This window comes from Schistocerca americana, chromosome 2 (genome assembly GCF_021461395.2).
Source record: "Schistocerca americana isolate TAMUIC-IGC-003095 chromosome 2, iqSchAmer2.1, whole genome shotgun sequence".
Classification (NCBI taxonomy): Eukaryota; Metazoa; Arthropoda; class Insecta; order Orthoptera; family Acrididae; genus Schistocerca; species Schistocerca americana.
Window position 1 is genome coordinate 290,880,218 of NC_060120.1, and position 14,035 is coordinate 290,894,252.

Sequence of the window (14,035 nt, forward strand, 5' to 3'; positions counted from 1 at the left end):
GTTTCATAGCACTACGCCTGACTACTTAAGCGAAGTCACGTAGTGGAGATGTTCGCCACTTATCTTGGAATCGCATACTGTAAGAATACAGTATGCAGACACAGAAGGGTGTAGTTACTCGGAGATGACGAGGCCTGCACAGGAAAGAGTAGCATGGAGAGCTGCATCAAAGCAGTTGTGGCGTTCGCCTGCTTCATTTCTTCGTTGATAGTCCTCGGTGTCGACCTACTGTATTGTTACACTGGCTGAAAAATGGGGGCGGGTGTGGGGGGTGGAAGTTCAACGACAGTTTCGTTTCCCAGTTCACGGTTATATGGCCAGTTCACTGTTGGTAAAATGTTAAGCCTAATTAACAGGTTGCAGGAAAAGATCAACATACTGCTACAATAGTTTGCTGTTTAACATCTATGAGCAGTAAAAACCTAACCACACAGTTCAAAGTTCTTGCAGAACAATACGGTATGTGTGACACTATTTCTCAAATAAATTGCACAGACATTGTCATTAATTGAAGACATGGTCTATTTGCGTCACGCTAATTCCACTGTTAAATTGGTGGATTGTCGTTACTTGAAACAGTACATAATTCCCCTCTGAAAATCGGCCGTGGACTGACTGGCTCGGGACCAAAAATTGGGCCTTTATATATCCTCACAGTAATAGGAACTGAAACATTGTTCAGTTACAGAAGTTACAATTGACACGTGACTCATTCAGTTGACTAAATGCATCGAAAAATGCCTTCTTTCTAACAGTTTCTTCTACCACAAAGGTTGGGCCGAATTATTTGTTTAAATAAAGAAATTAACAGATACAGTTATAGAAACAATACTTTTGACAAATGTGGTAATTATTTTGGAATTAATTAAGGGTTGACTTTGCCAATATGATTTCGAATCGAGCCAAATTAATATTTTAAGAATCCTATTAGTTCTTTTTCCAAATGTTTATTACAGAATTTATATTTGTTTATAAGTCAAAAATAGAATCTAAGTCATAAAACAATTACTGATTTCACCCTATAACAAAGGTATTAACTAGGAATGGTCAAAATAAATTAGGAAATTAATTACGTTCACAAAACTAAGCACAAAATTAGACCTGGTGCTATATTCCCTAAGAGCGAGCGCCAACTTTCCTCTTTTATGTAAATGCAGTTTACAATCATGCATGTTAATGGTAATTAGACAAAAATGAAAATAAAATGAATTTAGGCGGCAGAGGTCAAAACAAGAGAGGTAGGAAAGAGATCCCACCTTGCTTCGTCACACAGTCTTTGGACTCAAGACCACAACAACAACAACAACAACTACTTTGTCATGCTGCTACAGTCTCCGTGTCGGATCTGATCCTGTAATGTATGCACTACGCCCTGCTGTAAAATGTGTTCATATCGTTCCGCACGTAGCGTTTTCTGAAGCGCAACAAGGGGACCACACACTAACCACGAAAATCACCCACATACCGCGGTACCACTACCTCCTCCTCCGTATTTCGCTGTTGGACCTACACATGAGAGCGGCGAACGTTCTCAATGCACTCACTGCAAACACCCTCACACCGAACTGCCACGGCGTATAGCGTGATTCATGTACCCAACTCACTCGTTTCGAATCATCCAGTGTCCGGCAGCGTCGCTCTTTACGCCACTTCAAGCTTTGCTTAGCATTGAGAACAGAAATTCGTGGCTTATGGGGAGATGCTCCACTATTCCACTCCACTGTTTTTAACTTGCTACGCACAGTCGCTATGCTAACTGGGCTGCTGACAGCACTTTGGCTCTCACGAGTGATGTAGTGGGACGCGAAAATGAAGCGTCACCCATCCACCAGTGTCAGCCCAGTTTGCAGGTGAATATAAGTTTAATTTAGTTTTTGTTTATGAATTTTTGTAATATTTGTAATGGTTGTGAATTGTCTAAAGTTTTGTATTTATTTTTTATGTTTCATGTACGGAGAGGGCGGCGCAACGAACGGAGACAGCATCTTCGCTGCCGGGACCAGAGAGAAAATTGCTGGCCACTATACGTCGCGGGTCGACAGCCAAAGAGCAACAGAAGATCCTGAAACCGAGTTGTTGCGTCGTGCTTCTAAAAATTGAAAAAAAAAGAATTTGTAATGTTTTGTGCAACAATGACGTCATATAAAGTTTAATCTTGTTGTAAATGTTCAGTTCTGTCTTGTCAAGGATCAGGTTCACGTCTATATGTAGGAAGATAATAAACTAGTGGATGCTACAAAAGTTTAAATACGTATTCCGAGAATTTATTTATGAAGAATTATGTTAAGTAATTCATTTGACAAGATTATTAATTTTGAAAGCGTTCATCGCGAGTTTGAGTCTTGAAAGTTTATTCAATGTGGCTCTAATATCTATTAAAGCAGATAACCTGCATTAATATAATTTCTGAGGAGAAACAAGCGACATCTAAATTGAAAAAAGTTTGCGCAAACCAATTGGACTGAGTGACGTAATTCTGCGCATACGACTCAAATGATGATGTTATAATTACAGTTTTGTTTCGTTCAAGAACCATTTAGAGACAATTTAAAAAGAATTTAAATAATTTTGAAGTGTGTTGTAACTGACGTAGGTGACGAAGGCTGCACATGGTCATATGTCAAAAGAAAAGCATTTATACAAAACTTACGTCGTTACACTACAGTGATTCCTTCAGCTGATTTCATGCGACCGCGAGGAGTGGCCGCGCGGTTTGAGGCGCCCTGTCACGGACTGCGCGGTCCCTCCCACCGGAGGTTCGAGTCCTCCCTCGGGCTTGGGTGTGCATGTTGCTCTTAGCATAAGTTAGTTTAAGTAGCGTGTAAGTCTAGGGACCGGTGACCTTATCAGTCTGGTCCCTTAAGAATTCACACACATTTGATTTTTGATTTCATGCGATTTTTCTACGACCACCCTCCGCAATATTCTACGGTCGCTGCCCGTCAGTAAATGAGGCCTGGATGGTGTTGGTTTATCTGTGGTTGTTGCTTCGCATCGCCACTTGACCGTCACAACATCAACAGTCCACTTCGGCATCTTTAGAAGGGATTACTCATCTCTTGGTTCTGAGCACTAAGGGGCTTAACATCTGAGGTCATCAGTCCCCTCAAACTTAGAACTACTTAAACCTAACTAACCTAAGGACATCACACACATCCATGCCCGAGGCAAGATTCAAAACTACGACCGTATCGGTCGCGTGGTTCCAAACTGAAGCGCCTAGAACCGCTCGGTCACACTGGCCGGCTACCAAAGCACCTACATATCTTTGGTGGATCTGTTGCTCAGCTGACATGCAATGGCTACTCGACCTTCGAAGTCACGCAGCTTTGACACCTGACCCATTCTGCTGTTACTGCTACCCTACTCTACTCTGCTCTGCTGATATCAAAATATTCGCCGCCTGCTTTTATACCGGCGGGTCCGCCTCTCGTGACGGCTGTTACGTAGGGGCGTCCGGATGGGCTTGATCAGATAGAGTACATGGAAACTTCTGCACCAATGCTAAGTACAGCCGGAGCTGCAATTCAAACTGCACTACCTACACTGATTTCACGTTTACGTACAAATTCAGAAACCTACATTCTTCCTTTCCAAAGCCATTTTGGTTACATCGCCAGCCTTTATGAGAGATAATCCTCTCTGAAAGAGTTTTGCGTCGTAGATCTTACTATATACTACACTATTGTATTGTGTGTACCGAATAATAGCACCGAAAAGCAGTAACGCAGCGTTCGTAGGCCATGCTCGTTCTCCCGTATCTCTTCTGTCCCCCGTCCGCCTCCGTGGCGCAGCGGTAGCGTTACTGCCTACCACGCAGGGGCGCCCGGGTTCGATTCCCGACGGGGGACTGGGTGTTGTGCGTCCGTCGTCATTTTCATCATCATTGACACGCAAGCCGCCGAAGTGGCATCAACTAAAAAGACTTGTAATACGGCGGCCGAACACCGAAGGGTATATCCCAGCCAATATATGCCACACGATCATTTGATTTTCATTCTTCTGTCCCCTCTAGTCTAAAGGATGGTCACAGATACCACGTGGTTATAATAAAAGTACAGCTAATCATGGAGGTCCGGTGTGGGCTGTAATTATAGTTAGCAGCGAAACTTCTTAGATATTCTAATGCATTAATGCGAAACCGATTTACGCTGAAAAAAAAGTTCCAGTTTTGGGCACCAGGTGCAAATCTGGCGCTATGAATGCAAGAAAGACATATAGATTTGTTTCCATATGGATTAGGATGGAAAAACAGTCCTAAGCAAAGAAGGGAAAGCAGAAAGGTGGAAGGAATATGCAGAGAGTCTGTACAAGGGCTATGCACTTGAGGGCAATATTATGGAAATGAAAGAGGACATAGATGAAGATGAGACGGGAGATATGATCCCGAGTGAAGAATTTGACATAGCACTGAAAAACTTAAGTCAAGTCAAGGCTCCGGGAGTAGACAACATTCCGTTACAGGTACTGATGACCTTGGAAGAACCAGCCATGACTAAACTCTTCCAAGGCAAGGCAAGATCGTAAGTTCCTATGGGACCAAACTGCTGAGGTCATCGTTCCATAGGCTTACACACTACTTAACCCAGCTTAAGGACAACACACACACCTATGCCCGAGGGTGAGCAAATGAAGGAGACAGGCGAAATATCCTCAGGCTTCAAGAAGAATGTAATAATTCCAATTCCAAAGAAAGTAAGTGCTGACAGGTGTGAAAATACCGAACCATCACTGTAATAAGTCACTGTTGCAAACTACTAACACGAATCTTTTACGGAAGAATGGAAAAACTGAAAGAAGTCGACCTCGGAGAAGATCAGTTTGGATTCCGCAGAAATGTTGGAACACCTGAGGCAATACTGACCCTACGACTTCTGATAGAAGATAGGCTAAGGAAAGGAAAACCTACGTTTATAGTACAGGGTGATTCAAAAAGAATACCACAACTTTAGGAATTTAAAACTCTGCAACGACAAAAGGCAGAGCTAAGCACTATCTGTCGGCGAATTAAGGGAGCTATAAAGTTTCATTTAGTTGTACATTTGTTCGCTTGAGGCGCTGTTGACTAGGCGTCAGCGTCAGTTGATGCTAAGATGGCGGCCGCTCAACAGAAAAGTTTTTGTGTTATTGAGTACGGCAGAAGTGAATCGACGACAGTTGTTCAGCGTGCATTTCGAACGAAGTATGGTGTTAAACCTCCTGATAGGTGGTGTATTAAACGTTGGTGTAAACAGTTTACAGAGAATGGGTGTTTGTGCAAAGGGAAAAGTTCTGGACGGCCGAGAACGAGTGATGAAAATGTAGCACGCATCCAGCAAGCATTTGTTCGTAGCCCAGGAAAATCGACTCGCAGAGCTAGCAGAGATCTGCAAATTCCACAATCAACTGTATGGAGAGTCCTACGAAAAAGGTTAGTTATGAAACCTTATCGTCTGAAATTGGTTCAAGCACTGTCTGCAGCTGATAAGATTAAAAGAATCGATTTCTGTGATTTTATCCTTGCTCAAATGGAAACAGATGAATCTTTCGTTTCAAAGATTGTGTTTAGTGATGAAGCAACTTTCCACACTAACGGGAAAGTCAACCGTCACAATGTCTGTATATGGGGCACTGAGAATCCGCGGGAAACAACTCAGTATGAACGTGACTCGCCTAAGGTGAACGTTTTCTGTGCCATTTCAGCCAATAAAGTTTTTGGTCCCTCTTTCTTCGAAGGTGCTACTGTAACTGGACTACAGTATCTGGAGATGTTAGAGAATTGGCTGTTCCCTCAGCTCGAACAAGAAGCACAACAATTCATATTTCAGCAGGATGGAGCGCCACCACATTGGCACTTATCTGTCCGTAACTACCTGAACGTCAACTACGCGAGGCGATGGATCGGCCGCCAGGCAGCCCGTGACAGAGCACTTCATCACTGGCCTCCAAGAAGCCCTGATCTTAACCCCTGCGATTTTTTCATATGGGGGTATGTTAAGGATATGGTGTTTCGGCCACCTCTCCCAGCCACCATTGATGATTTGAAACGAGAAATAACAGCAGCTATCCAAACTGTTACGCCTGATATGCTACAGAGAGTTTGGAACGAGTTGGAGTATCGGGTTGATATTGCTCGTGTGTCTGGAGGGGGTCATATTGAACATCTCTGAACTTGTTTTTGAGTGAAAAAAAACCTTTTTAAATACTCTTTGTAATGATGTACAACAGAAGGTTATATTATGTTTCTTTCATTAACTACACATTTTTAAAGTTGTGGTATTCTTTTTGAATCACCCTGTATTTGTAGACTTAGAGAAAACTTTTGACAGTGTTGACTGGAATGCTCTTAAAATGGTTCAAATGGCTCTGAGCACTATGGGACTTAACCTCTGAGGTCATCAGTCCCCTATACCTTAGAACTACTTAAACCTAACTAACCTAAGGACATCACACATATCCATGCTCGAGGCAGGATTCGAACCTGCGACGGTAGCGGTCGTGCGGTTCCAGACTGAAGCGCCTAGAACCGTTCGGCCACAACGGCCGGCCTCGAATACTCTCTTTGAAATTCCGAGGGTAGCAGGAGTAAAATACAGCGAGCGAAAGGCTATTTACAATTTGCGCAGAACCAGATGGCAGTTATAAGAGTTGAGGAGCACGAAAGGGAAGCAGTGGTTGAGAAGGGAGTGAGACAGGGTTGTATCCTGTCCCCGATGTTATTCGACCTGTACATTGAGCAAGCAGTAAACGAAACAAAAGAAGTATCTGTATTGAGTGTAGCCATGTATGGAAGTGAAAGATGGACGATAAACAGTTTAGACAAGAAGAGTATAGAAGCTTTTGAAATGTGTTGCTACAGAAGAATTCTGAAGATTAGTTGGGGAGATCACGTAAGTAATGAGGAGGTACCGAATGCAATTAAGAAGGAGAGAAATTTGTGTTAGAACCTGACTAGAAGAAGGGATCGGTTGGCAGGGGATCAGCAGTTTAGTACTGGAGGGAGGCGTGGAGGGAAAAAATTGCAGAGGGAGACCAAGAGATGAAAACACTACGCAGATTCAAAGGATATAGGTCGCAGTAGTTATTTGGAGATGAAGAGGCTTGCACAGCAGGATATAGTATCGTGGAGAGCTGCATCATACCAGTCTTTGGACTGAAGACCACAACATGGATTAGGAACGGGAAGAGGCCAGAAAAGATCAGACAAGCGAGAAAGGGCTAATGTCGATTTTATTATCAACTGCTGCTTTCTCCGGAGTCGTCTACGAGATGGTGCATCCGTAAAACGACGTTATCAACTGTTCCTGGTAACAGTTCCGGTGGAATCTGAGCAACGTGTTCGAGACTGAACTTGTTGGTAACCGCTTTCTTTTAGATATCGCCAGAGCCAAAAGTAATAAGGATTCAGATCAGGCGGCCGGAGTGACCGAGCGGTTCTAGGCGCTTCAGTCTGGAACCGCGCGACCGCTAGGGTCGCAGGTTCGAATCCTGCCTCGGGAATGGATGTGTGTGATGTCCTTAGGTTAGTTAGGTTTAAGTAGTTCTACGTCGTAGGGGCCGAAGACCTCAGATGATTCAGATGTTGAGTCCCATAGTGCTCAGAGCCATTTGAACCATTTTTGACTCAGATCAGTGATCTTGCAGGCCATGCATCTGGAAAACATCTGGAGACTACACATCACGGAAGTTGTATTAAGGAGCCCTTTCACTGGACGAGCGACGTGAAAACAGTCGCTGGTTTCCTCTCGAAAGCAGGAATCACGTGCTGTACAAAGATGTCTCGATGACGAGCAGACGTCACGGTGCACCTGACAGGCAGTATTCTCTTGAAAGAAGATCGGACCGAGAATAAAGGTTCTCGTGAATTCACAGCACACAACCACATACGACGAGTGCAGTGGCCCTTCGTGCACAATACGCGATTCAACAGTATCCCAAATTCGGCAGTTCTATGTATTCACAATACCCTGTAGTGCGAAATGTGGCTCCACAAAATATTACCAATCCACATGTCATCAACTTCGATCTGTGACGGAAACCGAAACCTGGTGCCGATCACGAGGTTTTAAGTTGTGTAAGCGGCTGTTGATAATAAAATCATCATCATTCCTTTTTCACTTGATGGTCTTTCCTGCCAGTGACGCAGTCCTAACCCATTGCGTATGGAAATATTTCTGTTCACAGCGCCAGATTTCACCTAGAGGCCAAAACTTGGACTAATTTTTTTTTCATCGTAAGACGGTCCCGCATTAACGCATTAGATTATCTACAAAATTTCGCTGCAATACGATAATTACAGCCCACACTGGTCCTCCGTGAGTAGCAGAATTTTAATGATAAGCACCCTGAAAGTGAATGGCAGTGAACAGCGCCCAATTGTCAGGGATTGTTCGATCGCTCGCGTTCGCTTCCACTGGCTGCAGTGTAAAGCAGGCCTGAGCAGCACTCAGCGGAGCACGCCGGCCGCCGGAGGAGGGCAGGGCGGTCCGTGTGTGGCGGCGCCTAAGTGCTCGCTTGATGTGGCGGCGACACGCGCGACAGGAATAGCTGGCGGCGCGGCGGCGGCGGCGGCGGCTTCCTGCAGGAGGCTGGGCCGGCCGCGCGGAGCGCTCTCTCCCTCTCGTCAGGCAGGCGGCTGGGAGCTCGACGTGCCAGCGGAGCAGAGGAAGCCACGCAGCAGCACAGCGCAGCCTGTTTGGCACGGCGTTGCGCGTGGACCGACATGGAGCAGGACTCCCCCAATGGACGCATTCTCTCCGGCCCGTCCATCCGACTGTGGCAAGTGGAGTAGCGATTTGAGCCGAACAAGGCGTATTTCGACCGGACTCGGGAAGAGGTCAGAAAAACTATTGCTCCGGTTAAAGGCTCCAAGTTGCTCCAAGGAAGGGTACTACTTACGCCGCTGTAGAGCTCGCCGACGCTCCTTAATTTCTTCAGCGACTTCCGGCGACCGAGGGACTGCCTTATGCCTTGGGCACCCTAAAGAGCGAGGGCTCGCGTTTTCTGCAGCAGAAACAATTGTTGTAGTCACCTGCTCAACCACCACATCGATGTTACCATGTGGAGGAGATTCAACGGTGACAGCAGAGGTGAAAGTTTCCCAGTCCGCCTTGTTTAAAGTCCATCTGGGCAGACGTCTATGGGCCTCATTCTGGGGCAGTGACAGGAATATGGGGAAGTGGTCACTACCACACAGGCCGTCACGTGCTCTCCAGTGGATAGATGGGAGATGTCCTGGGCTGCAAACTGATAAATCAATGGCCGAGTAACTACCATGAGCCACACTGAAATCTGTGGCGGCCCCAGTATTTAAGCCGGCCAGAGTGGCCGTGCGGTTCTAGGCGCTACAGTCTGGAGCTGCGTGACCGCTACGGTCGCAGGTTCGAATCCTGCCTCGGGCATGGATGTGTGTGATGTCCTTAGGTTAGTTACGTTAAAGTAGTTCTAAGTTCTAGGGGACTGATGACCACAGCAGTTAAGTCCCATAGTGCTCAGAGCCATTTGAACCCAGTATTTAAGAGGCAGAGGTCGAACTAAGACAGTAAAAATTTCACATCTCTGCCTCGGCCAGTAAGCACAGTGCCACCCTACAATGGGATATGGGCGTTAAAATCTCCCAAAAGTAGGAAAGGTTTAGAGAGTTGAACAGTCAGTGCAGTTGATACATTCAGGGGTACTGCACCATCTGGAAGACGGCATACATTGCAGACAATTTCGTGCGCCATTCTTATTCTGACAGCGACCGCTTCAAGAGGGGTTTGAAGGGGGCACAGGTTCACTACAGACTGAGTTTAGGTCATAAACGCAAACTCTTCTTGACACTCGATTATAGTTGCTATGTGTCCTGTAATATCCCTTATAGCCGCCGAGGGCAGGCGTCCGCATTGCCGGGAACCAGGTTTCCTGGAGGGCAGTGCAGATAGCAGGTGTAAAGCTTTACAGTTGCCGTAGCTCAGCCAGGCGGTGGAAAAAACCGCCACAATTCCACTGGAGGATGTTGTCATCGTGAGACTGGGAAGGCATGGAACTTTTAATGAGGCAGTTTACCCCTCAGAGTCACTTGCTTCAGAAGGGTGTCTCACCTGCACCTGCTCACACAGTTGCACAAAAAATCCAACACTGAAACTTTACAAAGTAAATCTAGCACTTCGACACCCCAGGTCCGCCAACGTGATTCTTCCGTCTCTCCCGGCGTATTGGTTGATCCGACAGTGCACGGGTGTAGAACAAAGATGCCTATTATGCGATAGTTCCCAAATGTGCGACACCTCGACTTTGCTCACAGCAGGTGCTGAACTCTGGTGGAGATTTTCTTAAACACGTTTCTGGAGCGTCAGACACAGCGACGATGACGCCATTACTCGGCTGGAAAGAGTGCTTAGACGCAGTTATAAAATTTATAGCGTCTGGAGTTTTTGTGACATCGGTGCTAAGTTAACATTTATGCTTAAAGCTGAATGGATATTACTATACTGTTTATAGTTCTCGTTTTGGATAGAAATACCTATAATTATTGACACGTTCTCAGCATGAATGAAACTGTTTGTCCAATACGATGAGATTCGTAATATGCGATAGCGTTGGGATCCAAATAAGCGAGAGTGACACTTCACAAACTATATACATTGAAGGTGGAAGAAGGAGCAGGGAAAGGAAGGAGAAGGAACTATTGGCGTCGGCTGCATCGGGACTTTATGCACAATCAGCGACGACGAGAGAAAATGTCTGCTGGTCCGAGACTCTAATGTAGGATCCTCTGCGTCAACCACTGCGCCATCCGGACACAGTGTTTATCGCGATTATGCGGACCATCTCCGCACGCCACTCGGCCGGCCCAAACTCCAACCCAGCACCACCTACCCGCAGTCGATGTCCCTGTCCATGTCCTCCATGCTCGCTTCTGCGAGATTCCCGCAAGAGGTCGGATGTACCTGTGCATCCCCACTGAAGGTGGCAGAGTCACTGCGCACCCAGGCGAATCACTTATAGGAATGCGTTGTCTGTTCTTTCTGACATGACACGGGTTCCAGTCCAGGTCCAGCCATTCCGCATGAATTTCCGATGCAGCTAACATCAATAGACACTTCCCCTTCCTTTCCTGTCTCCCTCGATCCCCCTCCACCTTCAATGTGCATAACATATATCACAGCTGTGAATTTCACATGATGTCTGTTCTGTCGAACGTGCCAGAAAGAACAGACACCACGCGTTGATATAATTCTTATATAAAGTGTGTCAATTATTAAACTATATAAAAAGAAACGTAAATTAGTTGCAAGCTACTGCGTGCACGCACTTTATTCAATATGTAAACGTCACTACATTTATTCGGATGTAGGTTATGACATCTTCGATATGCCTGCCATCATTGGCGATGATGTGGCGCAGACGAATAGCGAAATTCTGCATGACCCACTGAAGAATCGGAACATCGATGGTGTCGGTGACTTCCTGTATGGCTCCTTCAGCTCAGCAATGGTTTTGGCGTCATTTCTGTACATTTTGTCTTTAATATAGCCCCACAAAACCGAGTTTCATGTCTTCACATCCGGACAATATGGCGGCCAATCGAGGACCATGCCAGTGGCTTCTGCGTACCCCAGCCAGAAACCGTTCCCAAACTGCTCCTCCAGGACATCAAACACTCTCCTTTTTCGATGGGGTCGAGGCCCGTCTTGTGTGAACCACGTCTTGTCAAAATTAGGGTCACTTCGGATAATGGGAATGAAATCATCTTTCAAAACCTTCACGTACCGTGCTATCAAGGAATATCGCTCCGATTATTCCGTGATTGGACATTGCACACCGCACAGTCACCCGTTGAGAGTGAAAAGAGTTCTCGATCGCGAGATGCGTATTCTCAGTCCCCCAAATGCGCTAATTTTGCTTATTGACAAACCAATCCAAATGAAAGTGAGCTTCGTCGCTAAAACAAACCATACTAATTCCCATCATGCCACGCGGCCAAACGTGTAGTTGGAACGTCCTAACGCAACCCTTTCAGAAGTTATGACTATTTTATTTCATATAGTTCAATAACTGCCCCCTGCACTTGTGCATCCACACTGAAGGTGGTGGATTCATTGCCCGTCGAGGCGAATCACTTATAAGTATGCATGGTGTGTTTGTAACGAGAATTATACGTAGAAGAATTTTTTTCTTTATGAATTTAGATAAATTAATAATAGCAATGTGTTGAATTTCTTTTTCGATTCTTTTCGCGTCATGTTAAAGAAACTGTGAGTAACTTTTGAAACGAATATTATTTATGTTAGATTTCAAATAATGTGGTAATCTAAGGAAAGTGTATTTAATGTTAAAACTATTGTAAGATGTGAAAATTGTAATTTATACACTTGGTCCATACGTAGGTAATGCATTAGGATATGTGTAGTAGAAAACCTGTGGTGAATACCCTACCTGTAGGGGAGCGGGAAAAGGTGGAGGCAGGCGAGGCGGGAAAACGCACACTGGGCGCGGTTCGGCACAACGGGCTCAGTAACACAGTCGGAGGCGAGCAACAGTCGGAAGTACACGTACTGTACCGAGGAGGCTACCCAGGAAAAGTGGATTCCATTGAGCCTCGGATGAACCGATTCCGACGACTACTTGGCATGGCTATATTCTGAGGCACAAAATTGGAAAGATTACGACGCTAAGAAGATGGAAAGTGCCGATGTTGTGTGAGCCTTAGCCGTGCTTGCATGTGTGCCGTGCTGCCCGCTATCTCGCTGCCCGCCAACCGCCGCACCGACTTGCACAGGTCAAACATTTATTTCATCTTTAGAAGTGTATCTGTGTGGACCAGTGTCGAAACTGTTTCTAATGGTTCAATAATAACGTGACTTTCACCAGAATTGCTTTAGCCATGACTTATCCTGATCACTGACCTAGACAGGATCCTTACCTCGTATTGTGCAATCCGAGTATCCTAAACTGAAAGTTTAATGTTTGTGTTAATGAAAATTATCAGCAGATTAATCTATGCCATAAAGGAATCTATAGTTCTGTGTGCTGTTGCAAATATTGGTAAAGAACAAAAGAGTTTTTGTTGGATTGAGTTAGCGATGTTATTTAATTAATTTGAGACAGAAATAATGACAGTTAAATTATTCAGAAGTAAGACAAAAGAGTAGTTATCCAGAGATTGATAATTTTGTGTGTTAATTTGCCTTCAGTACTAGATAGTTTCAGTATAACGACTATAACAGTTTCAGGGCCCCCCCCCCTTTGCTCTTGTTCATTCGTTCAAACCTTGATGTGTACTGATCAAATTTGACCAGTAAAGCTAAATTCTATATTAATCCTAAATGTATTAGTGTTTTTCCATTATTCATAGTGATATTGTGTGTGTACTTTTAAGATTGTCGACGCTAGGGCAATCTATGCCCGATTTCAGTCTGCTCAACATACAAAATGCAGTTCGTAGTAATCATTACTGTGTGGTGTTGTGTAAATGTAGCTCGTCCAAATTAGTACCAAAAAGAGAAAACTTTAGTTCAGTGGATTTTTCGGGTTCCAAACTTTGCCATATAACGCATCATCACTACGTGTTACTATGCTTGTACATGCACCCACTTGTACAAGGAAAGACTCACTAATTGCCTAAGTAGGCTGGCGACCGAATTGTTAGTTATAGGTAGCATCTACTGTGTGTACTTCTTGTCCATGCGAAAGAATAATTATACTGTACATTTGCTTGATGCATCACTGTAGTTATTGACTGAGTATAAGTCCGATCTTGCTTCTATTAGGTACACGCGGTCAACTAATGTACTAAAATCCTTGTTTATAAGGTGAAGCCCGTGAACTTATTACAGTACAGGCTTTATATAGCTAACCTACGTCCGAGCAGGGCGGTAGTGTTACATGTTCTTTCGGAGATGTCCCGAGTCCGATACCAGGTCAAGCACATATTTTCACTCATGTCCGAAAGATGTCTTATAATTCTTATATAGGATTTATACAATAATATCATGATGTCATCGCTTACCGGACATTTCACGTCGCAGAGGTCTACAATAAAGACATGGGTCATTCATATTATCTGCCGTCG

General features: G+C 44.8%; 1 non-coding gene across 1 annotated transcript; it reads left to right on the top strand.

Annotated features, from left to right (window-relative positions):
- The first annotated feature begins 3,779 nt into the window (after positions 1 to 3,779).
- Trnag-acc lies at positions 3,780 to 3,852 on the top strand. Its single transcript has one exon. It is a non-coding gene; the product is annotated as a tRNA-Gly (tRNA).
- The last annotated feature ends 10,183 nt before the right edge of the window (positions 3,853 to 14,035 follow it).